Raw genomic sequence first — 9,345 nt, forward strand, 5'->3', positions numbered from 1 at the left:
TAAATGTGTCATATGAGGTGGACAAAGTGCTGCCGGAAGGGAATGTGCATTTTCCCCATGGTTTATCTTCCCCCAGAGATCAGAGTAGCAGAGAAGACTTTGGAGTAACCTTAAATTTTCTGGAGTATCAGGCTTATAGGGTTGCTACATGGATAATCCTAGTGGAATGAAAGATTACCTACACTCATTTTAATATTGATAAAGACAACGTGTATTGGCCACATGTATTACCTCACTGTGCTTCTTAAGTGACTTGGGGGAGGACTTTGAGAGGATCTGTTGAGATTAGCTCACTTGCTATTGGATTCAGCAGCCACCAGCCTCAGTCTCACAGGGGGCCTTGTGGTCCTGACTTTGCATGGGGTTAATTGGCATAAAAAAGCCACCCCTTGGGCTTCCCTGGTGGCGCATTGGTCGAGAGTCCGCCTACCGATGCAGGGGACACGGGTTCGTGCCCTGGTCTGGGAGGATCCCATGTACCGCGGAACGGCTGGGCCCATGAGCCATGGCCACTGGGCCTGCACATCCGGAGCCTGTGCTCCACAGTGGGAGAGGCCACAGCGGTGAGAGGCCCGCGTACCGCAAAAAAAAAAAAGCCACCCCATTCCCCGGATTGGGACATAGGAGATGCTGGCATTTGGATCATGGGTATTGTGAGTCAACAGCCTGGCACTGGACCCTGGAGTCTGCATCCTTAACAAGCTCTCCAGGTGGTCCTGAAGCAGGGAGTGCACAGAGCACAGTGGGAGGACACTGGCCCTGGATTAGCTCCAGAGTCAGTGTATTTCCTGTGATGTCCATCACCTGACTCCAAACCCAATACGATTCTACCAGTGCTATCAGCAACCAGTGTATGGGGTGGCCTGGAACTCATGGAGAGTTAGTGGTAGGGGTTGAACTGTGTCCTCCAAAAAAGATAGGTCGATGTCTAACCTCTAGTACCTCAGAATGTGACTTTATCTGGAAATAGGGTCTTTACTGAGGTGATCAAAGTAAAATGAGGTCATTAGGGTAGGTTCTAATCCAATATGACTGGTGTCCCTATAAACAGGGAGAATTTGGACACAGACATGCACCTAGAGAGAATACCATCTGAAGATGGAGGCAGAGATCAAGTTGACAGACACTTCTACAAGCCAAGGAACACCAGAGATTGCCAGCAAACCACCAGCAACTAGGGGAGAGGCAAGGAACAGACTCTCCCTCACAGTTCCCAGAAGGAACCAACTCTGCTGACAACTTTGATGTGAGTCTTCTGGCCTCTAGAACTTTAAGAGAATAAATTTCCTTTGCTTAAGCCATGCAGTTTGTGGTAATTTGCTATGGCAGCCCTAACAAACTAATACAGTTTGTTTAGGAAGGGCCAGCGTCATGCAAAGACCATGCCCAGATATATCATCTCAAGTCCATGACCTACCCTGTGTTCTGGTTAAGGGAGTTGTGATACAACTGGAGAAAAAGCTGAAGAACTCAAGCTGCATGGGTTCAATTTCTGGGTCTCAGAATAATGGCAATAATGACATCGACAGCTGAGATTTATTATGTGCCCTGTACAGGGCTAAGCCCTTTATATACATTACCTCATTAAATTTTAAACAAAAACCCGACAAGGTAGGTAATATAACTCCTTATTTTGCAGATGAAGAAACTGAAGCTTGAAAAGTGAAGCTGTTAATAAGCCATAGCGAAGATTCAGAGGACCCATCCCATAGCCCCAGGTCTTAATGACACACGATATTGTCTAGAACTCGGTGCCTAAAGCAGGCTTTTGCAAACTACAGTCCATGGGCCAGATCCATCCAACAGCCTGTTTTTTGTATGACCTGCAAGTTAAAAATGGTTTTTACATTTTTAAATGGTTGGTAAAAAAATTTTTTTAATTTTTTTTTTTTGGCCGCGCCACATGACATACAGGATCCCAGTTACCCGACCAGGGATCGAACCCGTGCCCATTGCAGTAGAAGCGTGGATTCTTAACCACTGGACCGCCAAGAAAGTCCTGGAAATTTTTTTAAAGTAAGACTATTTCGTGACAGATTGAAATTATATAAAATACAAATTTTAGAGCCCATAAATAAAGTTTTATGGGAACACAGCCACACCCATTAGTTTATGTATCATATATGACTGATTTCAAGCTACAAGGCAGAGTTGGGTAGTCTTGATAGAGACCCCATGGTGTGCAAAATCTAAAATATTTACTATCTGGCCCTTTACAGAAGGATTTGCTGACCTCTTTTCTATAGAAAAAATAAAGCCTGATACTCAGTTGTCCATAAATCAGAGACATCAATATTATTGGGAGTTTGCTAGAAATGAAGACTCAGACGTCATACCAGACCACTAAATCGTAATTTTAACAACCCCAGGGGAGTTACATGAGCCTTAATGTTTGAGGATCACTGGGACAGATGGGGGATGGAGGGAAGCTGTAGAGATTTGGAACTTGAATAGGCCATCTGTTCAGAAATATGAGCGAACCATATGTGGGGCTTTTTCCATGGGCTTTTTCCATTTTTCCCTGCCCTAGATGGGGTCCTGGAGAGGATGATGGTCCATGTCAAATGCTTTGAAAGAACTGCAGCTACAGTTGGAGTAAATGGCCATCAGGTGGCGATAGTGCCATTTCACAAAATAGATTAAAAGCTGCTCTTTTTCAGAAACTCAGATCCTGGCTGTGACCTGGCCCAGTTCCACCCACCTCCGGTGTAATCATCCCCTGGGAGCGAACAGCATGTGCAACGTTCTCTTGGTGGGACAGAGCCCACAGTGAGGGGAGAGTGAGTATGCAGGGAGCTGTGGTCAGACCTCACCACAGGGATTGGACAAAGGGCAGAGGGGACAATGATAAGGGTTAAGCAGGTGTATGGGAGGGCAGGTGTTTCAGAACAAGCCTGCTGCTAAGTTATACCATGGGTTAGGGATGAGCAAACTTTTTCTGTAAAGAACCAGAGAGTAAATATCAGCTTTATGGGACATACAGTCTCTGTTGCAGTGACAACAGAGCCTCAGCTCTGTTGGCTATAGCAAGGAAGCCACGGTAGAGAGTACATTGAGGAAGGTGCGTGGCTGAGCACCCATGAAACTTTATTGACACTGAAACTTGGATTTCATATCATTTTACATATCACAAAATATAGTACTTTTTTTAACCATTGCATTGAAAAATGTATTAAAGTCATCAAAATGATGCAGAAAGATTCTCAACTAATATCTACCTTCTGTGTATTCCTCTTCCCCAAATTGTAGCAATAAAATATAGCATGTAGGGGGTTTCATTTGTTTGTTTTAAAGAAAGTAAAACATATAGTAGAAATGGATCTGGCTGTTTGGGTTTTAGCGACAGGCATTTGTCCACTCCTTTTCTCCCCTCCCCTCCCCCACCCCAGAAACCCTCCTACATACTTGCCTCTCCTAATATGGCTGGCTACCTTGCAACAGGTGCTCCCAAACATAACAACTACCAAAATATCTTGACTACATCTCACAAAGAGGAAATCGGGAAGAAGGTTCCACCTTCTGTATCAACTGTCTAGGTTCCACGATTACAGAAAAACCCTAGTTAATTTGCAACCCAGAAAATCCTGTCTAAAATCTGCCGTCTAATGTGGGCTCTCTAAAATTACGTCTCACTGGACATGTTAATCCTATGGTTATCACTAAGTCTTCCTTCATGAGCACTAGGTTTGAAAGTCTTAATTACAAAACAAAATTATCAAAAGTAGCATGAAATTTGGTTCACGAACTCTAGTCTTTTGTTTTCAACCATTTAAAAATTTAAAAACTGTTCATAGCTCAAGAGCCAGATTTGGCCCTCAGGCCCTAGTGTGCAAACCCTTGTATAGACGGATGGGAGTGACAAGCAGCAGGGAGACCAAAAGGGACTAAAAAGTGAGAGGTGAGGCAAGCTGAATCCCAGTATCAGAAAAGAAAGGGATAAACGAAGATGGTGCCACAGGACCTTTATATATGCTGCTCCCGTCTCTCCACTCCCACCCTGAGTTAATGCCTCCCCAGTTTTGATATTTCAATGCAAACCCCACTTTAAGGAAGCCTCCCCTCACCCCCTCCCTAACCCAGCTACATCAGGTGCTCATTATCCCCTCATTCTCTTCACCATATCAATGATTTTTACATTCATTTGTGTGACTCTTTGATGAATGTCTATTTCATCCACTTAACTGTGAGCTGAGAGCCAGGGAGCCATACCTCCATGGTTCACAGGGCTCAGCAGCCACTCAAAATTTACTTGTTGAATTAATGAATGAATGAATGAACAAATGGATGAATGAATGGGTGGATGGGAGGATGGATGGATGGATGGATGGATGGATGGATGGATGGATGGAAAGGCAATGTGATGGCAAGACTCTAGGATGCCACACGAGGTGGTCAGGTAGGCTGGGTTGGAAGAGAGATGTCTAACAGTCAATGATAAATTGCTGCAGTTGCAATGTAAACTTCCCCTCCACTCTCCCAAACTTCAGTAAAACCCATTCCACACCCAGGGGCCTTGGGTGAGTGGGTTTCTGATGAAATCAAGGAGAGGAGTAAGTGCCTCATCCTATAGACCAGGAACATTGAGCTTACAGTGAAACTATTTAATTCAGCAACAACAGGAGATCATGAGAAAATAATCATCTAGAGATCTGCCAAAATCTCAGCAAAGATGTTGGAAGAGGTTTGAGCCAATCTTATCTAGATCTGAAGGAGAATGACCCTGAACAGTATGAAAGTACAATAACATTTCTTTCTCTCCATATGGGATTTTATTTGGTATTTAAAGCAGTTTTAGAGTTTAGGATCATAGAGGGAAAGTGACTGTCCCAAGGTCACATGCTGGATTAGGGAGGGGTGGGGAGGAATTCCAATCAAACCTGGTATGACCCTAAAACCTGATCCCTCCCTCCACCATGATGCTGGATGGCCTCTGAGGTGGGTGACTTTCCCAAGATCATGCTGCAGCTTGGAACAGTTCAAGTTGTGCCCATGTGGGGTTCTGGGGGACAAAACGTACCACCAGAGTGGGTAGAAAGTCACTTCCAACAAGACATGAGGAAGGATTCAGTAAGGCTTGAGCCCAAGGTCCTGGAAAGGGAGCTCCTACTTCCAAATGTACATTTGCCAGAGGTCTGGGGAGTCACTTCCTTCTCTGTGAATCTGTGCAGTGGGAGGTCCCCGAGACCACACTCAGGTTCAATGATTCACTAGAAGGACTCACAGAACTCAGCAAAGTTGTTATATTCATGGTTTATTACAGGGAAAGGATACAGATTAAAATCAGCAAAGGTAAAAGGCACATGGAGCAGGGACCAAGAGAGACCAGGCACAAGCTTCCAGTTTTCCCCTCCCTGTGGTATCACGTGGACAGCGCTTAATTCTCCCAGCAATAATGTGTGACAACACACACAGTGTACTTCCAACTAGGGTAGCTCCCTTGAGTCTTGGTGCCCAGGATTTTCACTGGGGGTTGGCCACTGTTTTAGTTTCCTAGGGCTGCCATAACAACACACCACAGACTAGGTGGCTTTAACAACAGAAATTTATTTTCTCACAGTTCTGGAGGCTGGAAGTCCGAGATCCAGGTGACATAGATGGCCATCTTCTCGCTGTCTCTTCCCATCATCTTCCCTCCGTGTGCACACACGTCTGTGTCCAAATTTCTTCTTAGGATGGCAGTCATATTGGATTAAAGACTTCATTTTTATTTAATCACATGTTTAAAGACTCTATCTCTGGGACTTCCCTGGTAGTGCAGTGGTTAAGAATCCACCTGCCAATGCAGGGTACATGGGTTCAATCCCTGGTCTGGGAAGATCCCACATGCCATGGAGCAACAAAGCCCATGTGCCACAACTACTGAGCCTGTGCTCTAGAGCCCACGAGACACAACTACTGAAGCCCATGTGCTGCAACTACTGAAGCCCACACGCCTAGAACCTGTGCTCCGCAACAAGAGAAGCCACTGCGATGAGAATCCCGCACACCGCAACAAAGAGTAGGCCCTGCTCACTGCAACTAGAGAAAGCCCATGTGCAGCAACAAAGACCCATTGCAGCCAAAATTTTTTTTTAATTTTTAAAAAGACTATCTTCAAATACAGTAACAGTCTAAAGTACTGGGGGGTTAAGACTTCAACATATGAATTGGGAGGGGCACACAATTCAGCCCATAACAGCCACATAGACATGGCTGACCACCTACATGGCTCATCTTAGTCTCTGGCCCCTCCAGAGGTTAAACTGATACAGTGTGGCCCAAGGCCCCCACTATAAATCTCACTGTTGGCATAAATTAACTGGCATGGCCCCCAGGTATACAAAGAGATTCTTACCAGGTAGGATACCCCAGAGGCTTACAGGCTACCTCCCAGGAGCCAGTCAAGGGCCAGACCTTTCTTTGGAATGTGCAGGAGAGCCCGAGACCTGGGAGGGAGGAAGGAGGAGCTAAAGAATGACACGGGGTCTCTGCCTGGCCCTGCCCACCCCAGGTTTCTTGTCCCCATTTGACCGGCCACTGTTATCCAGGTTGCCTCCTTACCTCTGGGACAACCAGCATCTGGGAAGCCCTAGTGGCCACGCTAGCACCCCCCAGGCCCTGCAAACTGGGCACTAGGGCAGCTCTTGACATGGCTGCACGTAGCTAACTGCCAAATGTGTGCCAGGGCCTGAGCAGAGGCCTTGCCAGCAAGAAAGCCCAGCAGAGCTAATAAAAGGGAGGTACTGCGTGTGCAACAGGGGGCCCTGCTGTGCCTCAGCTTCAGCTCCACAGCTGCCTGGCAGGGCTTTTCCAAGGGCCATTGGGAGGCTCTGGCCAAGATATGCCGCCCCTCTGACTGCCTCCCAGGTGATACCACATCCTGCCTCAGGAAGATACCTCATGGTAACTCAACCACCCTCTGTCCCTCTAGTTCCTCAATGCCACCACAGTGGACATCTCTGGGCAGCCACCTCTTCCCTGGTGCCTCTGAGGACGGCCTCCCCACCAAGGAGGACTGTGCAGGCTGCAGCAATTGCCTCATCCTGGAAGATGACAGATGCATGTAAGCCTCCAGTGTGGGGACAACTGGAATAAAAACAGGAGGTGGAGGAAACTCCCCATAACCAGCTCCATCTTCCATTTCCCAGGAACGGAGGATGCCCAGAGAGGTAGCAGATGAGGAAATTAGCCCACAGACACATGCCTCATTCCCAACACCTCCTATTCCCATAACCTTGATAATAGTGGGAGTTATTCTTCCCTTTAGATGGGTGAGGAAACTGAGGTCTAGAGAGAATGTCTTCATTTGGTGTCTCCCAGAAGCTGATCCTGAGATAAGTATTCAAGGGCAAGTAGTTTATTTGGAAAGTGATATAGGAAATGCTGAAAGGGAGGTGGAGAAGTGAGACAGGGAAGGGAAGGGAATCAGTAAAGAGTGCACTGATATGCAAGTTTCCACGGAGGGCAGCTGGAACTCAATCCCATGGGGACCTCTGAGAATCAGTGTGGAAAACACACCTTAGTCACCCCATACAAGGGGTGAGGAAGCTAGGGTACTTATCCACCAACTTCCATTGTCTGCCACAGAGGTGTAGAGCCCCACTCAAACCTGACCTACCCCCCTGCCTGCATTTCAACAAATCCCTGTATCTGCTGGGGGCTGATTTATCCATCAAGAATCATAAGCATAGCACATAAGCCAACAATGTGAATATTTGGAGGAAAGAAAACACATACACACACACACTCCAAAATCCAAACAGCAACTAGCAAAATTCAGATGAATAATTGTACAAACTTCACAAAGTGTGAAATTTAGCATTCATAATCATTGTATACAGTTTGTAGATTATTTGTTCTCACTTATCAAGAATTTCTGATTGCTGAGAAAGAATCGTTGCCAACTGTGAATTAAATGAGCTACATGTAGCCAAATAAATGCAACAGGAAAAGTACAGAAACCCTGTCAAAGGGTTTACCAAAAAAATAACAAATATTGATGTGACCTGTGAGCGTTCTTCAATCATCTGACATGATATGGGTGGGGCCAAGGGCTGCTCTCACCCCTACATTGGTCTCCAGCTTCTCTGAGTTAGAGTACCCCAACGGACATTAGTCCTACAGCCCTTCCCCTCAACTTGTGAAGAGGTGTTGTCTTGACCCCTGACCTCTCTCTCCACTGTCGGCAGTTGCCTCAAAGGCATCTGGGCAGGGATCTGATGGTGTGCACGCCACTCTCAACCTGACTCCTCCCAAACACACACATCCAAGAAAAATTAGGGACTTCCCTGGTGGTGCAGTGGTTAAGAATCTGCCTGCCAATGCAGGGGACACAGGTTCGAGCCCTGGTCCGTGAAGATCCACATGCCACGGGGCAACTAAGCCAGTGTGCCACAACTACTGAGCCTGCACTCTAGAGCCCACGAGCCACAGCTACTGAGGCTGCATGCCACAACTACTGAAGCCTGTGTGCCTAGAGCCTATGCTCCATAACGAGAAGCCACCGCAACAAGAAGCCTGTGAGCTGCAACAAAGAGTAGCCCCTGCTCGCCACAACTAGAGAAAGCCCACATGCAGCAATGAAGACCCAACACAGCCAAAAATAAATAAATTTATTTTAAAAAATTTTTTAAAAATTAACAGAGCCTGAGACCTGTGGGACACCATCAACCACACCAATATATGCATAACAGGAATCCCAGAAGGAGAGAAGAGAAAGGGACAGAAAGAATCATTGAAGAAATAATGGCCCCAAAATTTCCCAACGTTGATGAAAGACATGAATCTACACATCCAAGAATCTCAGTGATCTCAAAGTAGGATAAGCAAAGAGATCTGCACCAAGACATATTATCACCACATACATACAACCTCCTCTGTACAGGCCTCCATCACCTGGCACCTGATCTCCCACCTGAACATTCAGCAGTGAATAAGACAGACAAGTATTACCTGGTCAGCCCCAGTCTGAACAAGGAGACAGATAAACTATCACAAATCACTGAACTATAAAGTTCAAGCTGTGGCACGTGTTAGAAGAAATGAAACGCAGTGATGTAATAATGACTGGACAGTGGTAGGTGGTCAGGGAGGGGAGGGCCTCCCAAGGAAGTGCCATTGGACCTAAAGGATGAGGAAGAGGCAGCTTCAAACAAACTAGTGTTTTCCAGGCAGAGGGAACTGCAAGTGCAAAGGGACTGGGGCAGGAACAGTTTGATGTGAAGGAGAATCGGAGAGGAGGTCATGGTGGGCCATGAGGACGACAAAGGATATGAGGCCAGAAGTCTTGTTGTGGCAGGATTTTATTTGTGGGAATCTGGATTTTATTTTAGGTGGGGTGAACCGTTATGGGAAGACTGTTCAGCA

The sequence above is a fragment of the Lipotes vexillifer genome, unplaced genomic scaffold (genome assembly GCF_000442215.2).
Source record: "Lipotes vexillifer unplaced genomic scaffold, Lipotes_vexillifer_v1.1 scaffold469, whole genome shotgun sequence".
NCBI lineage: Eukaryota > Metazoa > Chordata > Mammalia > Artiodactyla > Lipotidae > Lipotes > Lipotes vexillifer.